The sequence below is a fragment of the Lithobates pipiens genome, unplaced genomic scaffold (assembly GCF_037356315.1).
Source record: "Lithobates pipiens isolate NorthernLeopardFrog02 unplaced genomic scaffold, aLitPip1_a1.2 Scaffold_19, whole genome shotgun sequence".
NCBI classification, from domain to species: domain Eukaryota; kingdom Metazoa; phylum Chordata; class Amphibia; order Anura; family Ranidae; genus Lithobates; species Lithobates pipiens.
In genome coordinates this window covers 13,188,074-13,208,900 of record NW_027507764.1, presented here as the reverse complement: position 1 = coordinate 13,208,900, position 20,827 = coordinate 13,188,074, and positions in this window count along the sequence as shown.

Sequence of the window (20,827 nt, the reverse complement as noted above, 5' to 3'; positions counted from 1 at the left end):
TGTTTTGGGAATTTTGATTAATAAAAATTATTTGGAGCTTAAGAGATCTTCCACACCAAAATAATGGGGGGGGCGAGCTCAAACTAGGTGAAAATGCAGAAAGAGTAGCGGAATGAAGGTATTCCTCGAAGAATAAATAAATCTTATTTAAAATGGTATGTTCACAAATGCAGAAAGCCTTGCAAACAAAATAGATGAACTAGAGCAGTGATATCTCCAAACTGTGGCCCGGGGGACGGATGTGGCCCTTTGCTTGCTTTTATCTGGTCCTTGAGGCATTATTCCCCCCAATGTTGCTGACAGTTTCTGCCACAGACACACCAACAATGGGACACTATTCCTCCCATTGACACCAATGATGGGGCACTAATCCTCCCATTGACACCAATGATGGGGGCACTTTTCCAACCACTAACACCAATGATGGGGCACTTTTCCTCCCACTGACACCAATGATGGGGCACTATTCCTCCCACTGACACCAATGTTGGGGCACTAATTCTCCCACTGATACCAATGATGGGGCACTATTCTTCCCACTGATACCAATGATGGGGCACTATTCTTCCCACTGACACCAATGACGGGGCACTAATCCTCCTACTGACACCAACTATGGAGCACTAATCCTCCCACTAACACCAACTATGGGACACTATTCCTCCCATTGACACCAATGATGGGGCACTAATCCTCCCATTGACACCAATGATGGGACACTAATCCTCCCATTGACACCAATGATGGGGGCACTTTTCCTCCCACTAACACCAATGATGGGGCACTTTTCCTCCCACTGATACCAATGATGGGGCACTATTCTTCCCACTGATACCAATGATGGCGCACTATTCCTCCCACTGACACCAATGACAGGGCACTATTCTTCCCACTGACACCAATGTTGGGGCACTAATCCCCCCACTGACACCAATGATGGGGCACTTTTCCTCCCACTGATACCAATGATGGGGCACTATTCTTCCCACTGACACCAATGATGGGGCACTATTCCTCCCATTGACACCAATGATGGGGCACTAATCCTCCCACTGATACCAATGATGGAGCACTAATCCTCCCACTGACACCAATGATGCACGTGGTGCCGCTCGCGGCTGTGAAGCCACAGCTGGGTGCCCATAGTTACAATGCAAGCGCCACCGAACGGAGCGGGAGACGAGCAGGGCTTTGATCCCCCCGTATTGCTGGACCCTGGGACAGGTAAGTGTTCGATAATTAAAAGTCAAAACAAAAAGGGGAAAAAAGGGGGGATAATAAGGGCGGGGGGACTTTATATGAAATGCACCACTCAGGGTAGGCTGAGATATAAGTTATAATACATGTAATGTTCTGGAGTGGCAAAAATGGGCATAGGGCAGTATTTAATAAAGTAAATTTAATTAAATGGATAATATGGTACATAATAGATAAAGACATGATACATGCAATATATTAATTAGATCTATGGTACAGAAATATACAATGAAATAAAATACATGATTAATACATTGTCTTATGATCAACAGATATCATACAATATTTCATAGTGAGAATTAATACCATGATAGAAATATATCTCATATAATAAAAGTAATAAATATAAATAATAACTGTCAACAGTATGCCCATAATAGACACACACATAATGAACATAATATAATAAAAAATTAATAAGAAATGAATATCTCAGCCTTTTAATAGAAACCATGGTATAATATATGGATAATGTGACATAGCAGCAAATATGACAGCTCAACGCGTTTCGTGGATTTTTATCCACTCATCAGGAGCAGCTGGTTGGGAATATCTGTAATGGGTTATATACAGGTAATTAGTAAAAAAACAATTCATATAGGGAGAGAGGGAACAACGTCTGTATTCCTAACACTCTTACCTCAAAATTGTATGATATACTGGTAGAATCAGGTACAAATAAAAAACAAATTAATCTTTTGATCAGGTATATCGGGGGGTAATAGACCAAACGTCCACCCGGGAGCTGAGGTTCCGACGAAAACAGCGGCAGGATAAGCCAACGGGAGAAAAAGAATAGGAGAAGTGCTCTACCAAGGTGTCCCTTCCAGCAATGTGATATACGATGTAGTAACATAAGGGTGTACTGTAACAAAGATATATAAATATATAATTAAATTTACTTTATTAAATACTGCCCTATGCCCATTTTTGCCACTCCAGAACATTACATGTATTATAACTTATATCTCAGCCTACCCTGAGTAGTGCATTTCATATAAAGTCCCCCCCGCCCTTATTATCCCCCCTTTTTTCCCCTTTTTGTTTTAACTTACTAGGGATGGAGACCTAGGTACGTCAGGTTCAAGGTCTCGTACAAAGTCCCAAACAATTCGATATTCGAATTCTTTTGGTGGTGTAGTGCTGGTGGGTGCTAATAGGTAGATCTTAGAAGAAATTGCCAGTGCCTTACTGTTTGTTTGTTTAGGCTTGGTGTGTTGATCTGGGTTTGGGAGGAGCAGTAGAATAGAGGGGGTTGTGACCACCTGTTCTTCACCCTGGAAGACCTCCCTTCAGGGACGGGCTGACAACTCATGGAGCCCCCGGGCAATAGGAGATTATGGGGCCCCCGTGCAATAGGAGAAGATTATGGGGCTCTTGGGCAATAGGAGATTATGGGGCCCCCAGGCAATAGATTATGGGGCCACACAGTATAGACACACAATATACACACACAGTATGCACACACAGAATCCACATACACACACTGAAAAGGTACCGGAGAGGCAGGGCAGCTATAATCTTGAGATGTTTTTTAAAAACACAGATTTTTACATACTGTCCATGGTTTTATTGAGGCTGGCAACCCTGATGGGGCCCCTTGGTGGCATGGGGCCCTCGGCAGTGTCCGCGTGCCCGAATGATCAGTCCGCCCCTGCCTCCCTTGTTTCTCCAGGGCAATGTTCTGGAAAGAAGGTGGGGCAGCGACTGAAGAGCAGGCAGTGTATATGGCCCTGGCCCAATCCTTAATTTGTATGGGTAGGGGCAGGACATACATATATACTGAGGTCACATGCTTCCTAGGGGGAGATGGGAAGAGACTGGCACCAGAGAAGCTTCACAATGTGACCTTCAGGAGCAGGATGGTTCAAGCCTACAATCTGCACCAGAAATCCTGGGAAAAGAAACCAGGCATCCCGGCTGGGATGGACCATTGCACAATGACCGGGAAGTAGCTGCAAAGCGGGCGGAGTAGACCGAGGGCGCATAGACTTTCCTGAACTGGCCTGAGGAGGATTTGCAGGAGGCGAGAGAGGCAGGTGAGGCCTGGGACTTCCACCATTCCAATTTACCAAGGTGTCTTTCAGAGGGAGTATTGGCCAGTTCGCTAAGGGAAAGGGTCTTAGCTACTCAATATGAAACAAGAAGAAGAGGCAGCTCATACTTCCTTGCACTACTGATAACACCATGGACCGCAGCAAGAAAATAAACGTTCACTGTTCAACTGTTCGAATGTGTCTGTTGTTACTCGTGTGGGGTGGAAGAGCGGGGGTTAAATCAGCAGTAGTGATGGACGAACTTCCGACGGGACGTCACGTTTCACGAACGCAAACCGCGAACGTGGACAAAAGTTGCTACCTTGCGGTTCGCGGCAGACCCCATTCACTTTAATGGCAGGCGAACCTTAAAAACCTACAGGTCATATTTTCAGCCACAAAATACTAACTAGCTGTGCACACATAGTCCCACAACATGGACACTGACATAACAAAAGTATTAAGTGAATCTGGGATCGACAACGACAAGCATTCTTTATTTATCTGTGAAATTTTGACAATTCAGGAGAGCATGAAGGCCATGGAGGAGAGGCAAGGTCAGGCCAGGCTATGAAGGGGGTGCAGGACATGATCAGTGCCACAGTCAGGGCAGCGCAGTCCTGTGCCAGTGTCCCAGTGTGCCAACCTGTGCTTGAGCCCCTCCCTCTGCCCGGCCCTTACCCCCACCTATGCAGGGCTCCACTGCGGTGGTCCAGAGGTGCCAGTCCAGTGCTGATCCTCAGCCATAGTGCTGGCATTGCCAGCCAATTGGCTTCTCCGCTGCTATCTCCCTCACTGTCTGAAACCAGCAGCGCGATAGAGACTGAGCACTGACACCAGCACCGTGATAGAGAGCACTGACACCAGCAGCACCGTGATAGAGAGCACTGACACCACACCAGCACCGAGATAGAGAGCACTGACAGCAGCACTGATACCAGCAACTCATTGTGGGACCCAAAAATATGACACCGCTCAACATCTTCAAACAGGAGGGTAGGGGCATATAGTACGGTGTGCTTTTTTTGTACAAGTGAGCCAAAGGAAGAAAAAAGGACCGTGTGCTAGATTATATAAATCGTTTATAGAGTTATGCATATACATGTTCTAATGGTCACATGTGTTGAATTCCTCCAAGATCCATGCCTCATTCATTTTTATAAATGTGAGGTAGTCAACACTGTCGTGAGCCAGGCGAGTGCGCTTATCAGTCACGATCCCCCCTGCTGTGCTGAACGTCTTTTCGGACAGGACACTGGACGAGGGGCAAGCCAACAGTTCCATTGCAAATTGTGCCTGCTCACCCAGTAGTCTAGGGGTTCATCACTTCTCAGAGCGGCCGTTAACCCGATGTAGTTGGACATCTGTCGGTCTAGGCGTTCCCTGATGCTGGATCCGGATGACACCTGTCGATGGGTCGGCTGAAAGAATGATCTCATATCAGAATTCACCAACACATCTTCAAACCACCCTCTTCTTGCAGGCGCTGTTGGATTGGTACCCGCAACTCTTTCTCTGGGAGTGGGAATTCCTCTGCCAGCGCATGCAAAAGCAGAATGCAGCATTTCTCTAAGCAAGGCCTGTAAGTGCTCCATTCTGACAGCCCTCTCTGATGGTGGTAACATTTCCGCCATTTTGTGTTTGTACCGGGGGTCTAAGTACGTTGCCACCCAGTACTGGTCCTTGATCTTTATGCTTTTTATACGGGGGTCCCTGTTAAAACACTGGTGCATGAAGCCCTCATTTGCACTGAACTGGAAGTGGTGTGGTGGCCTGGCTCCTGCTCATTCTCTTCTCCCCATCCACGGACAACAACAGGGATCCCAGAAAGGTTTAAAGCATGCTCTTCTTGCTCCTCCTCATCCGCCCCGGCACCATCCTCCTCTGACTCCTCTTCAGACTCCTGTTGTTGACTTGTCTCAGATAGAGTAGCCCCCCCTGGGAATTCATCCAGCATTGTGACTTTCTCATCTTCCTGCTCCTGCTCTGCCACTGTTTGATCAATGACAAGACGCAATGCACGCTCCATAAAGAAGGCATAAGGTACCATGTCACTGATGGCGCCATGGCTGCGACTGACCAGTTTGGTGATCTCATCAAATGGCCGCAGAAGTCTGCATGCGTCGCACATGAGCAGCCACTGGCGTGGTGAAAAAAACCCAGCTCTCCAGAACCTGTTCTGCCGCAGAGTTCATACAGGTAGTCGTTAACTGCACGTTTCTGCTGGAGCAGCCTATCAAGCATATAGAGTTCCATTGCCTCGGGCAATCGCAAATAAGACATCTGACTGTCAGATTGTGTCACTGCTGAATGTCAGATAGGCGAGCCATGGCCCTGTAAGATCTTCTGAAATGGGCCAAGATTTTCCTTGCCTGCTGCAAGATGTCCTGGACCCCAGGGTATTTGACAATGAATCGCTTCACGATCAAGTTTAAGACCTGTGCCATGTATGGCACATGTGTAATTGTGCCCTGCTTCAATGCCCTAAGCAGATTGTCACCGTTGTCACACACCACTTTACCAACTGTCAAATTGAGCGGTGTTAGCCACTGATCTGCCTGTGAACGCAAAGCTGAAAGGAGTGCAGGGCCAGTGTGGCTCTTGGCTTTCAGGCACAACAGACGCAGCATGACAACGTCTCACCTGGCATGTCGAATAGGTTCTGGGGATCTTGGGCGGCGCAGCAGAAGAGACGCTAGCAGCAGAAAAGGAGGAGTCAGCCGAGGAGGAGAGGGAGGATGGAGTAGGAGGAGGAGAAGAAGAGCCAGGCCTGCATGCAATCTACACAGGTGCCACGGGTTACATGCTTGATGGCCGTCAGAAGGTTCACCCAGTGGGCAGTAAAAGTGATATACCTTCCCTGCTCGTGTTTGCTAGACCACGTGTCTGTGGTCAGGTGTATCTTGGCACCGATACTGTGTGCCAGAGATACATTCACTTGCTGCTGAACATGGCCATATAGCTCTGGGATGCCCTTCTGTGAGAAATATTTCCTTCCTGGGACCTTCCATTGTGGTGTTCCAATGGCCACAAATGTTCGAAAGGCCTCCGAGTCCATCAGTTTATATGGCAGTAGTTGGTTATCAGTTCTGACAAGCCAGCCGTCAACCGTTGGGCAAGAGGGTTATCCGGCATCATCATTTTTTTACGCTCGAATATTTGGCCCACGGAAGCCTGCCTTTTTCCAGAAAACCGTGAGGACGGCATGATGGAAGGTGGAGTGGAATACAATTGTGAGAAGAGAGGAGAAGGAGAAGTAGAAGACGAGGCTGGACTGTGAGAGCCTGGAGTGTGGCTTTGTGGGTTCCGTTCTCCCACTGGGCTCGGTGATGGCTGCTCATGTGCCTTCTTAAGGCGGTCGTCCCTAGGTGAGTTTTGGGCTTATCACGACTAATGCATTGACTGCAAAGGCTGCAGATGGCAACACTATTGTCAGCAGCGGACATGTTAAAAAAAGCCCACACTGCGGAGCCATGTTCCGGCGTCCTGGGAGCGTCAGATGTGACCATACATGGTTGATGCCTCGCTCCTGATACATTAGCAGTCTGGTTTGTCCCGCCTGTGCAATCTAAGTTCTGCCTGCTTCTCCTCCCTATCTGCTAGTCCATATCTCCCTCTGAACTCCCCTCCTCTTCCTCTCTTGTGGGCACCCACATGACATCACTAGACATCATCGACGTCACCTTCCCCACCGCTATAATTAGAGATCTCGGAGTAGGCAGCAACACCGCGGACCAACCTCCTCCTTGGGCTGATCTGGGTACTGTCGTCAGACTGCTGAGTGGCGGTTGTTGCTACCTCCTCTTCCTGATCCAATGCCAAGAGTGGCTGCACATTGGCAATGTCTTGTGATGGATCGGAAAATAATTCCTGTGACTCAAGCAGAGGGTATATGGTGGTGGTGGTGTTGGTGGTAGTGTCTTTGGGGATGCACAGAGCAGAGAGTGAAGAAGAGGGTGCAGATCGAGAGGATGAGGAGGGTGCAGAAGATTAAGGCTGAGTGAGCCACTCAACCAAGTCTGGTGCATCCTTTGATGTAATCGCACGCACCTTCTGCAATTTGCCACTTTGACTCAAGCCTGTTGCTCCTGCCCTACCCCTACCACCCCTGCGGAAGGGCCTGCCTCTTCCTCTGCCTGTCATTTTTTAAATGACCCTGTGACAAAAGTCTCTAGAGGAGTGCAGTATGTATGTGGAAGAAGGTATATAACACCCCGCTTCAATCTGTCGTTTTTGGGGGCCACTGGTCTATCACACCAGTTATAATACTTTTTTTTTTAATTGTGTTTGTCACTCTTTATAGTATCGCTGCAGAACCGCTCAGCAGTCACAATGCTGCACAGTGGAAATGCACTATACTATGCTTTCTATCTGTGCAAGTATTTTATACGTGTATTACACCCCTATATACTGCACACCTAATAGTACACCTATACCAGTCCTTAAAAGGACCTTTGTGGACCTAATAGTAGCTAGTGAATTGCAGAGTGTCCCTGCTCCAAAAACCAAACTGTCCCTCCCTACACTGAGAAAAGACTGCATGTAGTGAACTCTTGAGCCGCGTACACACGGGCGGACTGTCTGGCCAACTTAGTCCGTCGAAACACATTTCAGCGGACAGTCCGCTCGTGTGTGGGCTTCAGCGGACTTTTTCAGCGTGCAGTGTGGCGGACTAAGTATTTCAGAATTTCCGTAATACTGTCCGTCATACTTTGGTTTCAGCGGACAATCCGCTCGTCAGTAGGCTAGTTCGACGGACTAAGTATGGCGTATGCTCAGAAAGGATTTACACGGCGAAAGGTTGCATTGCTGTGTATTGGACTTCCTATTTCTAGTCCTGTCGTACGTGCTGTACACGTCATCGCGCAAGCTTTCGACTGACTGTTTGTTCATCCGTGTGTGGTCAAGTCCGTTCATTCGAAAGTATGACGGACTGTCCGTCGGATTGTCTGACGGACTAAGTTGGCCAGACAGTCCACCCGTGTGTACGTGGCTTAATATGCTTTCTATATTTGAAAGAAAGTATATTATACGTGTACAAACCTATATACTATACACCTATAAAAGGACCTTTGTGGACCTAGTAGCTAGTGAATTGCAGACTGTCCCTGCTCCAAACACCAAACTGTCCCTCAGTCCCTACACTGATAAAAGACAGCTGCAGAATCGGTCAGCACTCAGTAGCACAGCAGTGAAGTATAATATGCTTTCTATATTTGAAAGAAAGTATATTATACGTTGTAGACATGTCACTGGAGAAGTGATCGAGGGGGTGTACATCTCACCTAGGTTGCTACACAGTGTGAGATGGTAAATCCAGGATGGATCAGTTTCTCAGCAGCGATATGCTGCTGAGTTGTTATTTAATTTTGCCGGGCCTGGGTTTATATGGAATGGCAGGTAGGTTTGGTAGAGGGACCTGTCATTCCACATCCCCCGATCCAGTTCTGGGTTTGGGATCAGGTGAGCTTTGATCCTAATTAGCCTGGGAAGCTAAAGGCTCTGCAAGGTCTGCAGGTGATTGCTCCCAGCCAGGGAAACGAACAGTCTGTGTGTTTGAGGAAGCTGCAAGCACAGCCAGTGCTGGAGCTAACATCCACCCTGCGATATCCAGGCGAAAGACGCTGCGTTTATAAGTGTCAGATAGGTGAGAAGAACCTGTTAGTAAGCGCCCAGCCGGGCTAGGTTGTTTTGTTTTTGTTATTATTTTGTGCCTGTTATACACAAGAAGCACGGTGTTGCTGTATACTTTGTTTGTTGGACTGTTTGTACCACGAATAAACGCCAAGTTCTACTTTATAAAGTCCAAGTCTGCTGTGAACTGTGTCCAAACACACCCTACCCCGGGAAGATCCCTTACAATTGGTGGAGGTAGCGGGCAACACGGTTGCTAGGGGCAACGGTGTGGACAGACTTGGCTACAGCGGCTGATGTCCTGGGTGAAAGCTGCAACTACACTCCAAGAACAGTCCAGCAACATGGAGGAGATGCTGAAGCAGTTTATGCAAGTGAGTTTGCAACAACAGCAGGCTCAGACAGAGGCCAATAGACGACATGAACAGTCCATGGCTGAACAACAGCAGGCGCAGACAGAGGCCAATAGACGACATGAACAGTCCATGGCTGCACAACAGCAGATGATGGCTGCACAACAGCGGATGCATAAGGAAGAGTTGCAAGCTTTGCGCCAAAGCCAACAACAACTTATCGAGCACCTGATAGTAAATCGAGAGGCGCCTGTGGTTGCTAATCCACCCACAATGGAGGGAGCCGCTCCAGAGATTTTTTTTGGGAGAAGGACTGTGCAGAAAGCGCTGCAAAAGATGACTGCTGAGGACGATGTTGAGGCCTATCTAACAGTATTTGAGCGCGTGGCTGAGCGAGAGAAGTTACCAGCCGCTGAGTGGGCAGAGGTAATTGCGCCCTATTTAACAGGTGAACCTCAAAAGGCCTACTATGACCTCAGTGAGCAAGAGGTTAAGGACTATACTCGGCTAAAAGAGGAGATACTTGCCTGACTAGGAGTTACTACTGCAGTCCGTGCCCGGAGGGTACGCAACTGGAGCTACAGTCTGGACAAATCAGCGAGGTCCCAGATGTATGACCTAATCCATTTGGCAAGAAAGTGGTTGGAGCCAGACACTTCTACTCCTGCACAAATCCTAGAGAAGGTCGTGATGGATCGCTACCTCCGAGCGCTTCCTACTGACCTGCAACGCTGGGTGGGACAAGGTGATCCTAGGAACGCAAACGAACTTGTCAACCTTGTGGAGAGGTTCCAGGCGACTGAGGACTACCTCCGTGATGTTCCTGCAGCATCTTCACCTCCCCGGAGCGCCAGATCTGTGCCGTCAGCTGGTAAGAGACTTCCATCTATTGGGGGAGTGTGGAGGGGTGCTGATGGGGGGAAAAGGGCTCAAGTGGTGTCTCAGGGACAAAAGACTGGTGATGGTCCCGGGTGGCTAAGGGGCTCTGAAAAGGACTCCTTGCCAAAGAGACCAGGCCCTATCCAGTGTTGGAGATGCCATGAGGCGGGACACGTGTCTGCCCATTGCCCTCTTACCACTGAACCCATGGAGTGTGACGCTAGCCGGCGTCAGTCGCTATTTGCGGAACCATCTTGTGCTGCAGTTCCTGGACTAGAGACTGAACCGCAAATCTGCAACATCACAATCAATGACTTTCCTGTTAAAGCGTTAATGGACTCAGGAAGCCTTGTAACCTTGGTGCATGCTAGCCTGGTGACTGGGGACTTAGAGTCTAAAAAGCATATGAGTGTTGTGTGCATACATGGTGATACAAAAGTGTACCCTATAGTGCTGGCTAAAGTCGGGACTGAACAAGGCACCGTACAATATGAAGTGGGTGTGGTTAAAAACCTCATGCATAATGTAATATTGGGGCGCGATTTTCCATTATTCTGGGCTCTTTGGGAAAAAAGAAAAATCCCCAAAAGGAGTGAGGATACCTCTAAGGGGGTTGCCTTGTCCACTGTGAATGATAAAAATGTGCAGGATGAAAATGATTGTTTTCCTTTGCAGGTCCTGGCTGGGGAGGAGGAGGCTCCTCCCACTGAGCAAAATATACTAGACTTAGAGGTGTCTAGCGATAATTTTGGGACTGCACAATTACAGGACCCCACTCTCAAAAATGCGAGAGAGCAGGTTGCTGTTATGAACGGGGTACCTCAGGAACCAGATGCTGAAAAAAGATTTCCACATTTTTCGGTGACTAATGATCTTTTCTATAGAGTCAATAAGGTTAAAGATGAGATTGTGGAACAGCTTCTGGTACCTAAGCCGTACCGGCGTCAGGTGCTTGACATGGCACATAACCATGTTCTTGGGGGACACTTGGGGACTGACAAAACGCGAGAGAGGGTTCTCCAGAGGTTTTTTTGGCCGGCCATATATGATGACATTAAAAAATACTGTGAGTCGTGCCCCACATGTCAGGTTAGTGCCCCAGTGTCACATTTTCGCAGTCCTTTGGTTTCGCTCCCTATTATAGAGGTGCCTTTTGAGCGTATTGCCATGGATTTAGTGGGTCCCATTGTAAAGTCAGCTAGAGGACACCAGTATATTTTGGTAGTCCTGGATTATGCGACCCGCTATCCTGAGGCTGTACCCTTAAGAAACACTGCATCTAAAACAATTGCACGTGAGTTGTTTTATATGTTCTCTAGGACTGGGATCCCCAAAGAAATCCTAACTGACCAAGGTACGCCATTTATGTCGAAAGTAATGAAGGAATTATGTAAACTATTTAAAATCTCACACATCCGTACCTCTGTATACCACCCCCAGACGGACGGATTGGTGGAGAGATTTAATAAAACTTTGAAACATATGTTGAAGAAAGTGGTGGCAAAAGATGGTCGTGACTGGGATCATTTATTACCCTACCTCATGTTTGCTATTAGGGAGGTGCCCCAAGCGTCCACAGGGTTCTCACCATTCGAGTTGGTCTATGGTCATCACCCTAGGGGTCTACTGGACATTGCAAAAGAGACATGGGAGAATGAGTCCACCCCATACAAGAGTGTTATTGAGCATGTAGCACAAATGCAGGACCGTATAGCCACTGTAATGCCCCTGGTAAGGGAACACCTCCAGAGAGCTCAAGAGGCCCAAAGTAGAATTTACAACCGGTCCGCAAGAATCAGGACATTCAACCCAGGCGATAGGGTCCTTATACTAGTCCCCACTGTTGAGAGTAAATTCTTGGCGAAGTGGCAAGGTCCTTATGAAATTGTTGAAAAGATCAGTGAGGTGAACTACAAGGTGCACCAACCAGGTAAAAGGAAGCCTTTCCAAGTTTATCACATAAACTTGATCAAGCCCTGGAAAGACAGGGAATCCTTGGTCGCGACAAATACTGTTAATAATTTGTCACAACCAATCCCTCCAGTCAAGGTAGGTGATACTCTATCAGTGTCACAGAAACAGGAGGCTCAGGAATTTTTACAGAAAAACAAAAACAAGTTCTCTGACCTCCCAGGGCGTACACACCTCATCCATCATCACATTGAAACGGAGCCTAGAAGCAGAGTAAACCTTAAGCCCTATAGGATACCGGAGGCACGTAGGGAAGCCGTATCTGCCGAGGTAAAACGTATGCTTGCTCTGGGGGTAATTGAGGTGTCACAGAGTGAATGGTCCAGCCCAATTGTGCTAATCCCAAAGCCCAATGGAACTTGGAGGTTCTGTAACGATTTCAGAAAGTTGAATGAGATCTCCAAGTTCGATGCGTATCCTATGCCCAGGGTAGATGAGTTGATTGAGAAGTTGGGTAACGCCAGGTACATAACCACCCTCGATCTCACAAAGGGCTACTGGCAGATTCCACTTTCTGGTGAGGCTAAAGAGAAAACTGCATTCTCCACCCCTGATGGGCTATTCCAGTATGTAGTGATGCCATTCGGGTTACATGGAGCCCCTGCAACTTTCCAGAGGTTGATGGACTTGATTCTGCGACCACATCGTGATTACTCAGCTGCCTACCTCGATGATGTGGTCATTTTTAGCCCTGATTGGGAAAGTCACCTCTGTAAGGTACAGGCCGTGTTGGATGCCATAAGTGATGCGGGGTTGACCATAAATGCCGAGAAGTGTGCTCTAGCCCTAGAAGAGGCCAAATATCTAGGCTACATTATTGGGAGAGGGTTGATTAAGCCACAGCTAAATAAAATTGAGGCAATACAGAATTGGCCTAGACCCCTGACAAGGAAACAGGTTAGAGCTTTCCTGGGTATTACGGGGTATTACCGTAGATTTGTGCCGAACTTTGCCTCAGTTGCTGCTCCACTAACTGACTTGACAAAGGGCGGAAAGACAGCAATGGTCACGTGGACCCCAGAGGCCGAGAAGGCTTTCCAAAGCCTTAAGTCTGCCTTGTGCCAACCACCTGTGTTAGTCACCCCCGATTTCAGGCGAGAATTTCTGGTCCAGACAGATGCCTCTAACACAGGCTTAGGTGCAGTACTCTCACAAGTAGTGAATGGTGAGGAGCATCCAGTGACGTACTTGAGTAGAAAACTAACCCCGGCCGAGAAAAATTATGCCATTGTGGAGCGAGAATGTTTGGCAGTAAAGTGGGCCCTAGAATCGTTAAAGTATTACTTGCTAGGCAGGAAATTCAAGTTGGTGACAGACCATGCCCCCCTAACATGGATGAAGTTAAACAAGGAGAGAAATGCAAGAGTGACTAGATGGTTTCTCTCCCTACAAAACTTTAATTTTACTGTGGAACACAGGCCAGGGAAATTACAGGCAAATGCTGACGCATTGTCAAGGGTAAGTTGTCTGTGGGGACAAAAGGCTCAGCCCTCCGGTCTGAAAAAGAGGGGGGGGATATGTAGACATGTCACTGGAGAAGTGATCGAGGGGGTGTACATCTCACCTAGGTTGCTACACAGTGTGAGATGGTAAATCCAGGATGGATCAGTTTCTCAGCAGCGATATGCTACTGAGTTGTTATTTAATTTTGCCGGGCCTGGGTTTATATGGAATGGCAGGTAGGTTTGGTAGAGGGACCTGTCATTCCACATCCCCCGATCCAGTTCTGGGTTTGGGATCAGGTGAGCTTTGATCCTAATTAGCCTGGGAAGCTAAAGGCTCTGCAAGGTCTGCAGGTGATTGCTTCTCAGCCAGGGAATGAACAATCTGTGTGTTTGAGGAAGCTGCAAGCACAGCCAGTGCTGGAGCTAACATCCACCCTGCGATATCCAGGCGAAAGACGCTGCGTTTATAAGTGTCAGATAGGTGAGAAGAACCTGTTAGTAAGCGCCCAGCCGGGCTAGGTTGTTTTGTTTTTGTTATTATTTTGTGCCTGTTATACACAAGAAGCACGGTGTTGCTGTATACTTTGTTTGTTGGACTGTTTGTACCACGAATAAACGCCAAGTTCTACTTTATAAAGTCCAAGTCTGCTGTGAACTGTGTCCAAACACACCCTACCCCGGGAAGATCCCTTACAACGTGTACAACCCTATATACTGTACATCTATACCAGTCCTTAAAAAGGACCTTTGTGGACCTAGTAGCTAGTGATTTGCAGACTGTCCCTGCTCTAAACACCAAACTGTCCCTCTCCCTACACTGATAAAAGACAGTTGCAGAATCGGTCAGCACTCAGCAGCACAGCAGTGAAGTATAATATTATTATTATTATTATTATTATTAACGATTTATATAGCGCCAACAGTTTACGCAGCGCTTTACAATGTACAGGGGGAACAACACAATTACAGTACAATACAAAAGGTACAAGAGGGCCCGGCTCGTAGAGCTTACATTCTAAAGGGAGGGGTTGGTGGTACAAAAGGTAGTAGCTGCAGAGAATGATTTGATGGGGACGGCTCGGGGACATTTTTAGGTGGGTGTGGGATAGGCTTCCCTGAATAAATGAATTTTCAGGGAACTTTTAAAGGTGGACAGGGTAGGGGCTGAGAGGACAGACTGGGGCAGGGAGTTCCAGAGGATGGGAGAGGCTCTGGAGAAGTCTTGAAGACGAGCATGAGAGGAGGTAACAATGGAGCTAGAGAGCAGGAGGTCCTGGGAGGAGCGGAGGGGGCGATATCTGCAGATGAGGTTGGTGATGTAGATGGGGGCGAGGTTGTGGATGGCTTTGTATGTTATGGTTAGCATTTTGAATTTTACACGGTGGGGTAGGGGAAGCCAGTGAAGGGATTGGCAGAGAGGGGCGGCAGTCACGGAACGATTAGTGAGGTGTATTAGTATAGCAGCAGCATTCATAATAGACTGAAGGGGGGATAGCCTGCTTAAGGGTAGGCCATTAAGGAGAGAGTTGCAGTAGTCAAGGCGGGAAATAATCAAGAAGTGAACGAGTTGCTTTGTGGTGTCAGTCAGGAAGGTCGAATTCTGGAGATGTTGCGGAGGTGAAGGCGGCAGGATTTAGCCAGTGATTGGATAGGGGGGCTGAAGGAGAGGTCAGAGTCAAGGATTACACCCAGGACCCCGGCATGTGTGGAGGGACCAATGGTTGTGTTGTTGATATTAATGGTGAAGTCACTGGGGGGGGGGGGGGTGGGAAGGAGGAAATATAAGAAGCTCAGTTTTAGAAAGATTGAGTTTGAGGAAGTGGTGGGACCTCCATACTGATATGTCATTCAGTAAGTTGGAGATCTGTGAGGAGATTGAGGGGGTGAGTTGAGGAGTGGAGAGATAGATCTGGGTGTCATTGGAAACCATGGCAGGTTATCAGCTGGCCCAGGAAAGAGGTACAGAGTGAGAATAGGAGGGGACCCAGGACAGAACCTTGGGGTACCCCAACAGAAAGAGGAAGGGGAGTAGAGGAGTTTGTAAGCGACACTGAAAGTGCGCTGAGATAGGTAGGAGGAAAACCAGGATAAAGCAGAATCGCAGAGGCCAAGGGAGCGTAATTTGCTGAGGAGGAGCAGGTGGTCAACTGTGCCAAAGGCAGCAGAGAGATCTAAAAGTATGAGTATGGAGTAGTGGCCATTGGTTTTAGCAGTTAGTAGATCATTGGTGAGTTTTAGTAGGGCAGTTTCAGTAGAATGTTGTGGGCGGAAGCCAGACTGTAAGGGGTCAAGAAGGTTGTTGTCCATGAGGTAGCGACTCATTTGGTCATGGACAAGGCGTTCGATGAGCTTGGAGGCAAATGGGAGCAGGGAGATGGGTCTTAAGTTGTTCAAACAGGTGGGGTCTAGTAAGGGTTTTTTGAGTATGGCGGGGGGGGGGGGGGGGGTAACCAGTGCATGTTTGAGCGGGGAAGGAAAGGTGCCGGAGGAGAGGTTGAAGATGTGGGTTAGGGAGTTAAGGATAGAGTGGGAAGGTGGCAGCAGTAATTGTGAGGGGACAGGGTCCAGGGAGCAGGTAGTGAGGTGGGCCGTGGAGAGGAGTTTATTAACTTCATCTGTGGTAACTGGGCAAAAAGAGGAGAGTATTGAGTGTGGTGTTGGACCTGTTGTGTTGGGTAGGGGAGGAAGTTGAATGCTGGATATCTCCTTGCGAATTGTGTCAATTTTGCTATTGAAATGGTTGGCAATCTGTTAAGCGGTAAGCAAGTTGGTGGGTGGGGGCAGCGGGGGGGGGGGGTGAAGTAAGGAATTAAGGGTAGAAAAGAGGTGACGAGGTTTGGATGAGAGGGTTTTGATGAGAGTGTTGTAATAGGTTTGTTTAGCAGTGTGGAGGAAGGAGTTGTATTTGAAAAGGGCAGATTTGTAGAGGGTAAAGTCTTGCAGGGACTTAGATATGCTTAATAATAATAATAATAATATGCTAATAATAATAATAATAATATGCTTTCTATATTTGAAAGAAAATATATAATACGTGTACAACCCTATATACTGTACACCAATACCAGTCCTGAAAAGGACCTTTGTGGACCTAGTAGCTAGTGAATTGCAGACTGTCCCTGCTCCAAACACCAAACTGTCCCTCCCTACACTGATATAAGACAGCTGCAGAATCGGTCAGCACTCAGCAGCAGTTTACCATAATATACTTTCTATATTTGAAAGAAAGTATATTAAAAGTGTATTACAACCCTATATACTGTACACCTATACCAGTCCTTAAAAGGAATTTTGTGGACCTAATAGTAATAGCTATAGACTGACTGCCCCTGCTCCACACAGCGTCCTTTCCCTACACTGACAAAAAAACTGAATGTAAAATGGCCGTCAGATCAGGTCTATTTATAAGGTAGGGGGTATGTCCATGTGCTGAAATGTCTCAATTGGCTGTTCTGTACCCCATAATGGATGTACCATGGGTGAAAGTTCTTCACAATGTAAACGAATATGGCTGCCGGGAACAGCGCCAGAAGTTCACCGGTTTGGCGAATCCCGAACGAGCAAAGTTTGCCGTGAACCGACCACCGGGCGAACCGTAAGGCCATCTCCATAACTGGATACTGGCGCTTATAGGTAAAAACATCAGGGGTAAGTGATCTAGAGAATATCCAATTACTTCCAGGGGTGGATCAGGAAAAAAATTAATTCTCCGCCATTGGCACAAATTTGATCATGCTTTACTGGTTTTTCTTTTAGCGTTCCTCTGGATCAATTGGGGTATAGAATTTCATATATGGAGATTTTCTATTTGTAACATATTTTTTTTTTCTATTGATTGAACGAGATGGATTTGTGTCTTTTTTTGCGTGACTAGCTACATGACTACCGTATGTAACCTTTGAGAAGGGTGGATGCAACTTTTTGAGGACAGCCTTAGGCAAATCACAGAAGATATAATAGAAATAATTAGATTTTTCTTTCTCTGCTTTCTTTGAGCCAGCATACCAAGGTGTCACATGGGCAGGGCCCATTGTTATGCCGCTATGAAGGAGGGGTGGGCAGAATATATAGATAAAGGCATGGGTCTTGGAATGCCACATTCACAAGCCCCCCCCAGCTTACAATGGCAATACACACAAGCATCCTAATGATGGCCGCTCTCTGTGTAGGATCAGGTAAGGGGCATCATTAATATTCTGTTTTTCTTTTTCTCTGGGGAATTTTATCATTTTATAATACATAAAAAATGTTTTAGCAACAAGCAATTTATCGAAACTAGATACTTGCAATTCCCTTTGAGATGACTGCAGTACCACTGCATTGGTATCCTGCTCAATGGCTGCAAGCATGTAGTCTGGGGTTGGAAGAGGGAGCCCTTAGGTCCCCTCCTCCATTTATTTCTTTTCCCTCTACCCCAGACATTACCAACATCCCCCAGTTACATCCCGTTGCCTCTCAGGATCGCTCCCAAGCCTACCACCTCTATGCCCTTTTCCGCTCTAGACCCCTAGATCTCTACCTACCCCAACTTGCCCCTCTCTTACTTAGCGGCACTAGAATACGATTTTCCTCCACACACCACCTTCACACTTGCAGCTGGTTGTATTTTGTGCTAAAAATTGCCTTACACCTGTAGAATTTTGTTAGAAAATGGTCCTATTTAGAAGGTTTGTTCAGTTAGAGGGACAATTCGGCAATTGGTATTCAACCAAGCAAGCAAAACAAATCAAAGGTCAATGATGGAACATTTTTGTAGAATCTAATGGGAACACATGTCTAATTGTTGAATTCACTCACGCCGATAAAAATTGTTATTAGTCGGACAGCCCTTGTCCCTCATTACTTCCTTGGTCCTCCCTTTCCTTTCCACCTTCTCCCTTGTCTAACCCCCTTCTATCCTTTCTCTTCTTACCTTCTATTTTTTGCAGCCAGTTTCTCTTTTCCGTGGGTCTATCCTACCAGTATAGCTCTGCCGGTAGGCACTGACTCAAACCACATCTGTCCCACAAGACCGAAGGGTTCTACCTACACGTGGTAGTTGCTCCCCTTTTCCCGTTCCTTTTTATTTTTAGGGTCCCTAGTGCCCAATTTTTTTTGCTTTGCACTAGGTCTATTTTCCTTTGAATCTAATGTCATAGAGCCAGGGCCATCTTTAATATTGATTGGACCCTGGGCAAACATTTTCTTGGACCCCCCCCCCCCCCACTCTGAGACATACAGTAATTAGCAACTAGACTCATAATGAGTTTACTGCAGCAGACCAGGCAGTGATTGCTATTGGTTGCCAGAAGTTATAGCATATTATTACCACTCGCTGACTGGTTGCTAGAGGTTACAGCACATCATCACCGCTCACTGATTAGTTGATAGAGGTTACAGCACATCATTTCTCCTTGCTAATTGATTTCTAGAGGTTACTACACATCCTTACCACTCATTAATTGGTTGCTAGAGGTTACAGAACATCATTACTGCTCACTGATTGGTTTCTAGAGATTACTGCAAATCATTATTTCTCACTGGTTAAATGTTTTAACTTACCAGAAACCCCTGTTGCTAGGCAGTCTTCCTAACAACTCCTGGGGAAGGTGGCGCAGTGTGTTCTGGGAACTGTGGGTGTCCCAGAACACAGCGCGCTCCATTCACAAAGCGCCTCGTGACTCGCGCATTCGCAGTAGGAAATGGCAGAGAAGCTGTAAGGCTCCACTGGCTATTTCCCTTAGTGAGGATAGCGGCGTTGGGACACGGTACGAGGGACGTATCGGCCTCTGGGGGGGGGGGCGCGACATCGCGGGTGCCCTGGACAGGTAAGTGTCCTTATTAGAAGAAAGCAGCTACAATGTTTGTAACTGCTGACTTTTTTTTTTAATTTCCGCTGGAATACCCCTTTAAAAAGAGCAGAACTCCAGCAAGCAGCGGGGGGCTGAAGGAGGTGGGTAGCGCAGGCCCAGGACCCCCTACAATGAGAGGGCCCTGGGCAGATGCCCCTTTTGCCCAGCGTTAAAGACGGCCCTGCATAGGGTATTGGTGTGCATGGCTTATAGCATTAGGGTGTGCACCCAGGTGCACAAACACACATATAGTAGTGCAGTAGAGATTGGTGTCAGTAGGGCAGTGCACAGTGTCGGTTGTTTTTCTTTTTATTTATTTATTTTACATCATTTAAAAATATTTTTTACAATTTAATTTTTTTTATTTTTTTACAATATTTCTTTTTTTTTTTACAGTTTTTTCAGGAGCACCATTGGGGGGCTTTGGTGAAATATCAGGGGTCTAAACATAGAGAAAGGTACAATGGAGGACAGAGCCTCCCCAGTTCCTTTCTCTGCAGCCTCAGCTGCACTTAAATGGGAACTGCTCTTTGCTGAGCAGCTTCCTGTTCGTCCACAAACTGAAACATAGTAAACATAGTTTGCTATCCTTCAGTTAAGAATGAACACAGGAGCGAATGCCATCCTGAAACATCCCCTGCAGCAGCCAGCAGGAGAGGAGAGGGGAGAAGCTGGCAGAACTGCAGGGAAAAGACAGGGGGCGCCAAGAATCAGGGGAAATCGGCAATGCACAGGGTGATTAAGGTGTGCCCAGGCACGCCCGCAATACCCTGTGCGCATGCCTATGCCACAGGGCAGGGATATGCAATTAGCGGACCTCCAGCTGTTGCAAAACTACAAATTTTTATACTTTCTATTATGAACGAAATTCTACAACAATTAATAAATGTACCAAGAAAAAAGAAATTCCCCCTTCGTTGGGACTTTGTAGGCAGCAAACAGACAGGTAAATATGAAAAATGTACTTTATTAAATTTAAAGTTAAAAAGCATAGAAAGAATGCTGTACGAATACACAAAGAGACGATAAACAAGACAAAAATACACAGCAAGTTACATGGAATGTATGACAAAGAAATTAGTTGTTACTCTCCGGTAATATAATGATCTCCGGTACCCAACGTGTTTCTGGTTCAAGCACCTTCATCAGGGGTATTACAGTATACCAGTCCTTAAAAGGAATTTTTTGGACCTAATAGTAATAGTTATAGACTGACTGTCCCTGCTCCACACAGCAACCTCTCCCTACACTGACAAAAGACAGAATGTAAAATGGCCGCCAGATCAGGTCTATTTATAAGGTAGGGGGAATGTCCAATTGTCCATGTGCTGAAATGTCTCAATTGGCTGTCCTGTACCCCATGATGGATGTGCCATGGGTAAAAGTTCTTCACAATGTAAACAATATGGCTGCCGCGCACA